Genomic DNA, 12,539 nt, shown 5'->3' with positions numbered 1-12,539 from the left:
TTGGCATGGGTGCCAGCCATCGAATTTTACTCGATTTCGATTTCGATTTCACTTGCCTCAACCGGTCTTCGCAAGTGGAGTTTAGCGTCCAATTCAACTCGATTTCAATTTCACTTGCCTCAACAGGTCTTCGCAAGTGGAGTTTAGTGTCCAATGAAGGAAGGTACGCATAAGTGGACTGGCTGAGGCCTTAGATTTAGGTCTCACTTGGCTTGCCGAGTCTTCTCGCGCACAGCATATTTCCAAAGGTCTCAGTCAGAAGTCATCCCTCGGTGAGGCCCAATGTTCGAAGGTCGTGCCTCACCACCTCATCCCAGGTCTTCCTGGGCCTACCTCTTCCCTCCTATTCTAGTAGGGGATGAGGCATGATCGCACAAAACACTCACCTTAGCCCTCATCCCTGTCTTTCACTGCTAAACCCAACATTAAACCATGATCAACACTCGCAACAAACCTTCATCTTCAGTACTGATCCTGTTTAATCTCTACCCTCCCCATCGCCACAAAGCCTAACCCCTAGTTCAAACTTTGATCTCTTACCTAACTATTCTCTCTAAAAACCATTCACAAATCCCCAAGCTAACCCTAATATAGTCTAAAGTCTGAACCCCAATCCTAACAACAAACCCTCAACAAAATAAGAAAAACTACTTACCTTTGGCAATTTGCCAACTATAACAGAAAACATGATATGCAAACAACGAGCAAAATATCAACCAACAACATTTGAACGTCAGATTTTTTTTTAAGTCAGATTATTATTTTTTTTTTTAAAGTCAAATTTTTTATTTTTAAAGTCAGATTGTTTTTTTTTTTTAAAGTCAGATTATTATTATTTTTTTTTTAACCCTTTCGTTACTAACCCGGCCGTAGCCGGACGAAAAGATTTTTGGTTCATAAGACTAACCCGGCCGTAGCCGGCCAAGCATACCCATTGTTATTTAAATGTATATTTGAACCCAAATCTCGTTAATACAGTCGTTAAAACACCTGATTTCACTTTGCAAACAGTTGAGTTATTGTCTCCCACATTGTTTGGCCTGATATTTGAACTCAGTGAATTTTGGAAGATTTCTTTCCACATTTTTTGCGGCGTTGATTTTTTTCAACTTTGAAGATGGAGAGGAGTTTCATGCTATCAAGCAGTGATTCCGAATTTGAAGGTTTTTCAGCAGAAGATATGGAGATATCGAAGAAAAGAATGAATGAGCTACAAAAGCACGTGGTGAACGATAAGGAATCGGATATTTCTGGATCCGAAACCGAAATCAGCGATTCTGAAAGCGGCGATGGTGACAGCGAGGATGATTTTACACCAGAATGGAGTAAAAATTAAAACAAACGTTTTTATTAACAATTTTTGTGAGGAAACAGGGTCTAGCCATAGTCTTTCTCAGGAAGCGAAACCTTTAGACTTCCTTTTCATGCTTGTTTCAACTGATTACTGCGGAAACAAACCGTTACGAAGAATGTAAACGAACCGGGGAAAAAAAAGATCGCTTGCAGTTTCCTGCAACTGTAGATGAAATACGGGCATTTTTTGCCATAAATATTATCATGGATATTAGACAGTTACCCAGAATAACAAATTACTGGAGCGATCAGGAACCTTTTGGCGATGAATATATTTCCAGTATTATGAACGAGTACGATTCGTGAAGCTGAACCAATATATACATGTGAGAGAGACTAGCAGTACCCCCCCCCCTCCCAGTACGTGGAGAACTGTGAGACAAAACTTATGCAATAGAATTGATTAAGAACCCTTTCTTTAATTATGTTCCAAATATCACATTAATATGTTGATAAATTAAAAAGTTACAGGTGTTTAATGAGACTAGTCTAAATTCATGATTATTTTAGAATTTAATTGAAACTCATGAGGGGTGTATTTTGGCCAGAAATATAGTAACGAAAGGGTTAAAGTCAGATTATTATTTTTTTTTTAAGTCAGATTGTTTTTTTTTTTTGTTTCTTATGTCAAATCATGAAATAGAAAAACTACTTACCTTTGGCAATTTGCCAACTATAACAGAAAACATGATATGCAAACAACGAGCAAAATATCAACCAACAACATTTGAACGTCGGATTTTTTTTGATTTTTTTAATGTGTTGAATCATGAAATACACTTGTTTACTAAATACAGTTGTCCTTGTATTCACACAGTATTCTTTATCGAAACTTATCAACCACATAAGGTTCTTACCACATTGTCTTAGAATGAAATTACTATATACAGGGGGACCCAAAAGTAGGTTCGCAGTTCTTCAACAATCTCTTTTGCATTCATATATTAACAGTTTAGATCTTAATTATAAAACAATATGAAACCATTATTCTATGCCAATTTAGTTAATTGTAAGGTAGAAGGCATGTAAAGTCATCAAGCTAATCGTTATCATGCGAAATGAAGTTGATGTTTTTATTTATAATAGAAACAAATTAATTATTGCAATGAAAATAAGAAATACAATTAACATGTATATGTATCATCATCATCATTTAACATTCGTTTTTCAGGCTGTCATGGGTTGGACTATTTCACATGATCTGAGACGAATTACTACACTTAGCTCTAATGTGTGTTTTGACATGGTTCTCTATGTCTGAGTAACAGTTTCGGTAACACTGACACGAGTAAAATTACCAAGTAAATTTCAAGGCAGAGTAGATTGCTAGTAGTGAGAGAGGTGGCTTCATCCTCAGCTGTAGTATGATAGAGGGACAGGTAGAGGTGTGTTGCTGCAGAGAAAGCACATGGCTACCCCGCATCTAATTATCACATTTTCGTTGCTAAAGTGAAACTAAGAAACAGAAAACTGTGTAAGCCAAGGAACAACTGTATTTTATGAAAACATTGCAAAAGGAATTAAACTGAAACAGATATCAACAGGACACATACAACCCATGCTAGTATGGAGAAAATGATCATTACTTATCTATTATTATTATTATAACAACAACAACAACCACAATGATAATAACACCCTACACTCGGCCTTCTACAACCCTAACCCTAACCACTAATCTTATGACATGACAAGGATCTCCCCCACAGACTTACCCTTCAACAAAAGGGTATGTATCCCACCCCAAATCGACAGTAAAACAGAAGCAAAGATCTCCTTAGCAAGAAATAGACTCCGACATATCTTAGACTAATACAACAAATCCACTAAAAAACATAGTGAGGAGGGGACCCACCAAATCAGCTCCTCTGTTGACAGAGGCCTACATAAACTGAGACAGCGAATTAGGAACAGGGAAATAGTGTGCCTCCCTACGGACAAGTCTGGCAGACTGTCAATAGACAGCCATCAGAACTATGTCCAAACCATGCAACAACACATCAGTAACATGAGAGAAGTTACACAAGAACATGAAAAAGTGGAAAAAAATCCTCAACGCACACATGGGAATGTGGTGCAACATACTCCAACGTACAAAAAGGACAGCACACGATTTCCAAGCTACCAACAACGACATTCCTACACTATACGGGTTACGCAAAGACCACAAACCCTACATAAACCCTGTCATGGGACCTCCAACCAGACCAGTTTGTGGAGCAAATATCTCCAGCAACTGTACACTGTCCTACTTCCTCTCACAAGTATTACGACCTCTCATAGAGATGTCTCCAGATGTCTGTGTGAGCATGGAAGATCTCCTCAGTAGAATCAGTACTTGCAACTACTCCAACGACCTCACAGGTTGTGTAGTGGGTAGTATGGATGTGATTTCACTCTACCCATCTATAGACATAGATTTTGCTGTGGGGATATGCATTCAGGTGATCTGTGAGAGTGAAGTGGAGTTCCGCAAGGTCAACACGAGGGAACTGGAACTCCTCCTCAGACTAAACTACGACAGTAACTATTTGGATGACCATGACCTCAGTAGATTCTGCCCCACCAGGCCACAGAGGGGAAGACCACCCATCATCACTTCAGCAGTGAAAAAGAAGCACCACTCAACGCTGGAGTGGCTGGACTGCACCCACCCAAAACCCTGAGAACAACAATCAGGTGAAGGAAATGATGGCTCACGCAATAGGGGCCAGTATAAAAGCCACCTTGAAGAACCACATAGTAAAGTTCAACAAAAAACTATACATGCAGGTTCAAGGTGCAGCCATTGGCATTGGTGTAGCTGGAGATGTGGCCGGCCTCTTCATGACCTGGTGGGACAGAAAACTCAAACATATGTTAGCAGAACGGTCCACAACTCTTCTACTTTACAGCAGATATGTAGATGACATTAATATCATAGTTAGAACCAACTTTTATTTATATGCGTTTTGCTCCATTTATTATTATTATTCATATCTTCTCAAACTGTATCACTTTAACTTGGTATCTCTACCTGTAAAACGGCTGTGATATCTTGGTTTCTAGAGTAATTTTGCTACCTCTGGTAACTATTGACATATTTACATTGTCAAAGGTTTTTTTAAAAACTGAGATAATATTAATATATACATAAACTAATATATATATATATATATATATATATATCTGTGTGTGTGTGTGTGTATGTATGTATATGCACACACAAACACACACAGCAGCAGCATCTGAACAAAAACCTTTCTTTCAAAAAAGAAAATGGTTCCAAAACAGAAGGAAAAAAGCAAGAAATTGCAAAAATAAGAAAAGAAAGATGTTGAAGGCGAAGAGATCGACAGGGCAAGAAGGGTATCAGAGAATGTGTAAAGGTTATAACAGGGTGCTGTGAGAACATATGGATATTGTATGATATCAGTGTGAACACAGGATGTCAGCTGATATTGGGAGAGGGCTTCTGGAGGACGGGGAGTCATGAACACAGAGACCTCCTGAGTGAGGTTGAGAGAGAGAGAAAGAGAGAAACAGAGAGAGAGAGAGAGAGAGACAGAAGGAGACAGAGAGGAGTGGGAGGGAGATGGATGGAGAGAGATGATGGATGGATGGATAAACAGAGAAAGAGTCAGACAGAGAGAACATCTTTCAGTTTTTGTTTTCTGAATCCTTTAAAAGGCGTTCGTTGTCCCCAGGGCTATAATAGAAAACAGTTGCCCATGCTATACATATACATACATACATACATATATATATGTATACATATGTATGAGATGTATGTATGTATATCTCTCTCTATATATATATATAAGTATCAGACTGGAGCCTGGTGTTGCCATCCGGTTTCACCAGTCCTCAGTCAAATCGTCCAACCCATGCTAGCATGGAAAGCGGACGTTAAACGATGATGATGATATATATATATAAACACATATTATATACAAATATATACAGGGTGTCCCCCAAAAGTAGACTCACATAATGACTCCCCATCACTCATTGAATTTTTCGTTTGTCTTCAGATCGAACTGACCCCAATAATGCCCGAAGAAACAAAGTTTACCATAAAGCGCTACTGGAAGCACAAAAAGCTTCACGGAAGTGTCAAGGCAAGATGCAGAGGTGCAGCAGACCATTGTTCACGTCTGAGATGAGTTTGGATCAAATGTGGTATTCAGGATGAGCACAGCCATCAAGCGCAGCCCCTGTAAAAGAACTAGGATGGTTGGGCCTCTAATCAGGCCTTTCGCAATACTCTTCAAGCCAGGAACTTTCAGCACTCACTCGTATATGTGTGTGTGTGTGTGTGTGTGTGTGTGTACATATCTGTTACTATATCTATATTTATCTCTTCTCTCTCTCTCTCTCTCTCTCTCTCTCTCTCTCTCTGCCGGTGTTTTAATGGTGGCAGCTGATGAAGGAGATGTTTCTATGTGGCTTGCTTGTTTGTTGTACCTTGTTTATCATTTTGTCCATGTTCTTTTGCCACGTCATGTACCCAGTTATGTATCTATATGTACATGTAGATGAAGGCATGCACATACATGTACATATATATGCATATACTCATATATTGTTTATATATGTATATATATATATATATATATATATATATATATATATATATATATACACACAAATTTAATATGATCTGGGTAATAACCGCATAACATCCATTTAAAAGCCCCTATATTATTATTGGCTTCCCTATGCCATCACACAACAAGGATGTCTCCTGAGCAGGATAAACATGCGGGACACCATTAGCATGAAGAATTTATCGTTATACAACAGTTATACAACAGGAAGAGAGTAAAATGGGTTTTAATTACAAATTACATTTGTTTCTGTACCTTTGCAGAAACTTTGAGTTGCTGAGTTTTCATTCTCAAACCATTACACGAAGTTATTCTAGAAATAAACATCATGCATTTATTTGTAAAATTATTTACAAAATGATATATATATATATTATTTTGTAAATATATATATATATATATATATATATATATATATATATATATATATATATATATATATATAAATATACACACACACATACATATATATACACACATAGATATACATATATACATATATATATGTATATATACATATACGTACATACATATGCATGTATGTATACTTATATGTATGCATGCATGTATGTATGTTTGTTTGTATGTGTGTATATATGTATGTGTGTATATATGTATGTGTGTGTATGTATCGTCGTAATCCGGTAGGAATTGAAACCATAAACCAATCAAAAAGAATATTTCATTTGCATTTTGGGTTGGGTATTTGAAACTAATTAATCTAATTGACATTAATTAAAGAGTTCTCAGTATATTTCTCCTACTAACCCAATTCCATCAAATGAAAGAGGAAAGAACAACTAAAGCGAAACCCTCTTCTTGGGTTTCAAATTTCTCTTGTTTTTGTTAGAAACAGAGACAACAAACATGTTGGCACAGAATGCTTTATGAGTGCAAAAAAGGAAACTCTGCAGCCAAAGCGACTCGAAACAGACACTCAGTTTATGGGAAAGGATGCTTGAAGGAAAGAACTTGCAGAAGATGGTTTGCAAAATTCAGAAGTTGAGATTTCAGCCTTGAAGATGAAGATCGAACAGGACGTCCAGTTGAGTTTGATGATAAGATCCTTGAGGCATTACTTGAAGAAAATCCTGCATTCTCAGTTAAAGAATTGGCAATAAAGCTTAGTTCAAACCATACAACTGTTCATCGTCATTTTCAACAACTTGGAAAGGTTCCTAAACTTGGAAAATGGGTGCCTCATGAATTGTCCGAAAGCAACCGCAAATCCCGAGTTGACATCTGCTCTTCTCTCCATTCTTGCAAACTCATTTCGCCCTTTTTGGATAGACTTGTGACTGGAGACGACAAACAAAAAGACGCCACAGAACATTCAAAGCACATTTCGATATTAAAAAATAATAGGTGAGATTATGTGCAATATTCATCCAGAGAGAGAGAGAGAGTATCTCTTGTAGCTGCACAGTTAATAACATGTGGTTGCCAAAGCCCAATGCTGGAGAAACACACATCATTCATTCTCATCCGCTACTGATATATTTGTGCGTTTTTAAACACAGCACGACCATAAGAGATATTATCTCCAGACAAATGCCACAGTTAGTTTAACTTTACATGATGTATTTACATTAAATATGATACACAGCTGTCTATTTTAATCTAGTCCCATTCCTGTTGCACACAACATTATATTTCATGTATTTCATTGCATATTTTTGCCTCTGTGGCCTATTTCAACATAAATCTTGGTCTATTTTAAGAAATTACTATGTCTTACAAAACGTCCAGCAAACAATTTTAAATAATATTTAATCTTGAATTGAAATCTTCATCGTTTACGAGTGGAATCGTTTGTTTATTGTTTTATACAAACAACAAGTCCCTGTTGTCGGCTGAGATTGGATTTCGAGACAAATGGCTGCCTTTCTTCTTGCTATATTCCTCGCAATAACTATCATCATCATCTTCATCGTCATCGTCATCGTCATCATCATCTTCATCATCATCGTCATCGTCATCTTCATCATCAACACCATCATCAACGTCTTGTCATCGTCATTGTCAGGATCATTAACATTGTCATCACTGTCGTCGTCGTTGTCATCGTTGTGGCCATTGTCACGGTTATTGTCATCGCCATCATCATCATCATCATCATCAGGTGCCGTTATATTTTTACTGTTCCCTGGTCCCAAGTTGATGGTTACAAGGACATTAATGCATATAAAACAGACGCAGCCTGGCAGCATGATGTAAGCACAGGTGACAGTTAGTGCATCCTGGGTAGCTGAGCTTTGTGGGTGGTGGTCACCAGGACCCGTTTTTGTGGTACAAGCAGAATTTCCGACTGATTGCTGATCCCCATTATCACAAACCAATCTGAGATAAGTGTAGCATGGATTATGATTGAGCGTGTTCTCCCTGTTCAGTAACAAATGAGGCAACAAGATCGCTTTCTATGCTGGGCAGGAGAAACATGTACAGAACTGACTGGCAAGATGCTGCGTGAAGATGGACTGGTCAGGTGAGTGGGGTGGGGGAAGCATGTTGCGTTCCCCATTTTGGGGGAGATATTCCTAACACCTCCTAAGTGACCCGCCAAGTAAAGTTCTAGTCAGTCCCCATCTCCATGAGATCCTTTGTCATCTGTCACGACCATGGTGGACTAACGCCAACGTCTCCCTGCGATCCAGATGTTGTCTTCGATGGCGTCCACGACAGCGATGAGCATTTTCTGTGGCTGAACCTGCCGAGTTGGGCAAAGAATAAAAATGGGACAACGACAGTTCCAGTTGATCCGATCAACGAAACAGCCTGATTGTGAAATTAACTTGCAAGTGGCTGAGTACTCCACAGACACGAATCTCAGGGAGATTCAGCATGACACAGAATGTAACATGGCTGGTCCTTTTCCAATTACAGATACAACTCATTTTTGACAACTGAGTGGACGGCAACAATGTGAAATAAAGTGACTTGCTCAAGGACACAATGTGCTGTCGGGTATCAAACTCCTGACTTTACAGTTGCAAGCCAAACGCCCTCACCACTAAGCCACGTGCCTTCATAAATAATGGATATATCTTTCCAGTGTGTGGTGTGGGGGAGGGTACCTTTCATCTTGGTTTTTTTTGCTTGCAACATCAATGTTACATTAAAGTAAATCACAAGGGTGGTGCACCTTCACCCCCACTAACCCATGGCCTATATATATATATATATATATATATATATATATATATATATATATAGTGTCTCATAGTACTAGCTTGTGATTCATTGCATTAAAAACCTGCCTGGAGGTTACAAGTACTTGACCTGGATTTGAACCTGGAATCTTCCGTGAACGAGGTTAATGCACTACCTTACTAGAACAAAGCACCTTCCACTTCAAACCTCGCCACCGCCGACACCACCACGAAATACAAACGTCGATGACACCACCGCCACCGACAACAAAAGCACTGACAAGGCCTACTCCCCCCCCCCCCCGACCGCCTCTGTCGCCTTATAATGCAACCCACGCCTACATTGAGTACAGATGTGCTCCCCCCCCGCAAACGAGCACACCTACACACACTTTCACATATATGCACACATATAGACAGACATAAATATATATATATATATACACATACACATACTCACGCGCCCTGTTGCGCGTCCATTCATTCACAAACCGCATCTCATTACGGGAGCAGTTACACGACACACAATGTGCAGATACACACATATTTACAAAACGCTTTCTTACTAACACACACACACACATATACATTTACCCACGCACGCACACACACACACACACACACTCATTCACAACGCGCGCAACGCCCCCCTCCCACCACCGCTCAAAGAGGTAGAGAAGGACGGGAGGGAGGGTGGGAGAGAAGGAACAGCTACTGTTTTGGTAGGAGTGGGTTTGGTAAGGATAGAGAGAGAAGAGGTAAGAGTGATAGAAACAGTATAGTAGGGAGGAGGTAGGTAATAAAAGTAGGTGGGAGAGAGAGGACCCCTCTCTGTCTTATTTGTCTCCTCTTCCTGTCTCTCTTCCTTTTCTCTCCCTCCCTCTCTTTTTCTCTATCACCCCACAATTCATTCAGTAAACACAACTAATTAACGCCCCCCTCCGATCAACACATACTCTCTGTATCTTTCTCTCTCTCTCCCGTCTTACTCTCTTCATCGCAATTTCTTCCCCCCTCTCTCTATTTTAATACCAACCGCCTCCCTCGCTTGTCTCTGTCAATCTTTCTTCCTCTCTCTCTCCCACCTACTTTTATTACCTACCTCCTCCCTAACATACTGTTTCTATCACTCTTACCTCTTCTCTCTCTATCCTTACCAAACCCACTCCTACCAAAACAGTAGCCGTTCCTTTTCTCCCACCCTCCCTCCCATCCTTCTCTTCCTCTTTTACCCTAACCCCCCTCTTTCCTCTCCCTCTTCCAGCTTCTTTTTCTCTCTCTACGGCCGTTCCGTTTCCCCATCTCTCTCTCCCTCTCTCTATCTTATTCTTTCTGTCTCTATTTCTCTACCACACACACATATTCTTGCGAACATACACTCTTACATTTGGACACACAAATACACACACACACACACTAACATCCACGTATACTACACACACACGATACAACTGCGCACACACACACCCCCTCGTCCCCCACATTCAGACACTTTAAAAACATAGCCTCTCTCTCCCTCTCTATTTCTCTTTCTCGCACCCTTTCTTCTGTCTGTCTGTCTGTTCCCCCCTCTCTCTCTCTCTCTCTCTCCAGCCCTAAACACGCCACCACCCTGTCCCACCCCCACCGCAAATACGCAACAACGTCCGCCTGTCCTCAACTTGCACATCATACACAACACACCCGCACACACGCACGCACGCTTGCCGACAGATCGTCCCAGGGTGCGGACAGTTGGAGCAAAGCCGTATTACCTCATATATATATTAGCAGCATCTATTGTTGGTGTTGTTGTTGTTGCTACAACACTTTTAGTGATAGTAATAGTAGTTGTTGGTGGTGTTGTTGTTCAAACTTGGATTACAGCTGGTCCCACGGTGGCTTTTTGGGATAAGTCTTTGGAGAAAAACACATACACGCATACCTAGATATATAAATATATACATACATACATTCATACATATATATTATATATATATATATACACACACACACATATATACATACTTAGTCACACGTACACACATACACACACACAATATATATATACACACATATATACACACATGTATCCACACATGTATACATATACATATAAATGAATATACACAGGCATAATCCTACATTTCTATACATACACACACACACATATATATATATACATATATTTATTAAGACTTTTATAGACATACTCATACATAAACACACACACACACACATACATGCAAACACACACGTACTTTTTTAATTACAAACCACAAGGATGTAACGACAACTGCGTGTTTTGAAACCGCATCTCATTGTTCGCATGGATGTACGGATACCTTAAAACCCGGTTGTCTATAATTTAGTTTGTAGAATGGCTGTACGGCACAGCATCCTGTACGTGCGGATTGGAGAAGCGAAGGAATTACCCCCAAAAGACTTGTAAGTAAAAACACCCCCACTACTTCATGCTCTACCCCCTCAGTTTCATATATATATATATATATATATACACACACACACATATATATAAATATACATATGTAGGTATATATATATATGTATGTATGTATATGTATATATTTATATGTGTGTATATATGTATGTGTATATATATATATATATATATATATATATATATATATATATATATATATATGCATGTATATATATATATATATATATGCAAGTGTATGTATATATATATATATATATATATATATATTGGTGTAGCAGCATCATAGTCAACTGCTACAAAGGTAAAGGGGACGCTTTAGATACAAATAATTACAGAGGCATCAAGCTGTTAGATCAGGTTATGAAAGTTACAGAGAGGGTCATAGCCCAACTAATTAGGGAGCGAATCAATTTAGATGAGATGCAGTTTGGGTTCGTGCCAGGTAAAAGCACTACTGATGCCTTATTTCTAGTGAGACAGTTGCAAGAGAAATACCTAGCTAAGGATAAACCTCTGTACCTGGCTTTCGTTGACATGGAGAAAGCCTTTGACAGGGTCCCCCGATCCCTTATCTGGTGGTCAATGAGGAAACTTGGGATAGAAGAATGGTTAGTGAGAGCTGTGCGAGCCATGTACAGAGATGCTGCCAGTAAGGTGAGGGTTGGAAATGAGTACAGCAATGAATTCCGGGTAGAGGTAGGGGTCCACCAAGGTTCCGTCCTCAGCCCCCTATTATTTACCATAGTCCTCCAGGCAATCACAGAGGAGTTCAAGACAGGTTGCCCCTGGGAGCTCCTCTATGCTGATGACCTTGCCCTAATTGCGGAGTCACTATCAGAACTAGAGGAGAAGTTTCAGGTGTGGAAGCAATGTCTAGAATTGAAGGGCCTTAGAGTCAACCTAGCTAAAACCAAAATCCTAATAAGTAGGAAGGTAGATAAAACACAAACCCCTTCAGGTAGATGGCCCTGCTCAGTATGTAGAAAAGGAGTAGGTAGTAACTCT

General features: G+C 39.3%; 1 protein-coding gene and 1 long non-coding RNA gene across 7 annotated transcripts in view; one reads left to right on the top strand and one right to left on the bottom strand.

Annotated features, from left to right (window-relative positions):
* The window catches only part of LOC149129235 (uncharacterized), an 83,142-nt gene that overhangs the window by 18,405 nt on the left and 52,198 nt on the right, over window positions 1-12,539 (bottom strand). The gene's annotated exons all lie outside the window — the stretch shown is intronic.
* LOC149129236 (uncharacterized) overlaps window positions 10,365-12,539 on the top strand; it is a 32,238-nt gene continuing 30,063 nt past the window's right edge. Inside the window, exon 1 of one of the 2 annotated variants that reach the window (XR_016240160.1) lies at window positions 10,365-11,518. This is a non-coding gene — a long non-coding RNA (uncharacterized LOC149129236). The remainder of the gene's footprint in view (window positions 11,519-12,539) is intronic. The other variant, XR_016240161.1, reaches the window with a different exon arrangement.

This window comes from Octopus bimaculoides, unplaced genomic scaffold (assembly GCF_046866305.1).
Source record: "Octopus bimaculoides isolate indiv1 unplaced genomic scaffold, ASM4686630v1 contig91, whole genome shotgun sequence".
In the NCBI taxonomy this organism is placed as follows: Eukaryota; Metazoa; Mollusca; class Cephalopoda; order Octopoda; family Octopodidae; genus Octopus; species Octopus bimaculoides.
The sequence above is the reverse complement of the archived record's forward strand: the minus strand, read 5'-3'. Positions and strand labels throughout refer to the sequence as shown.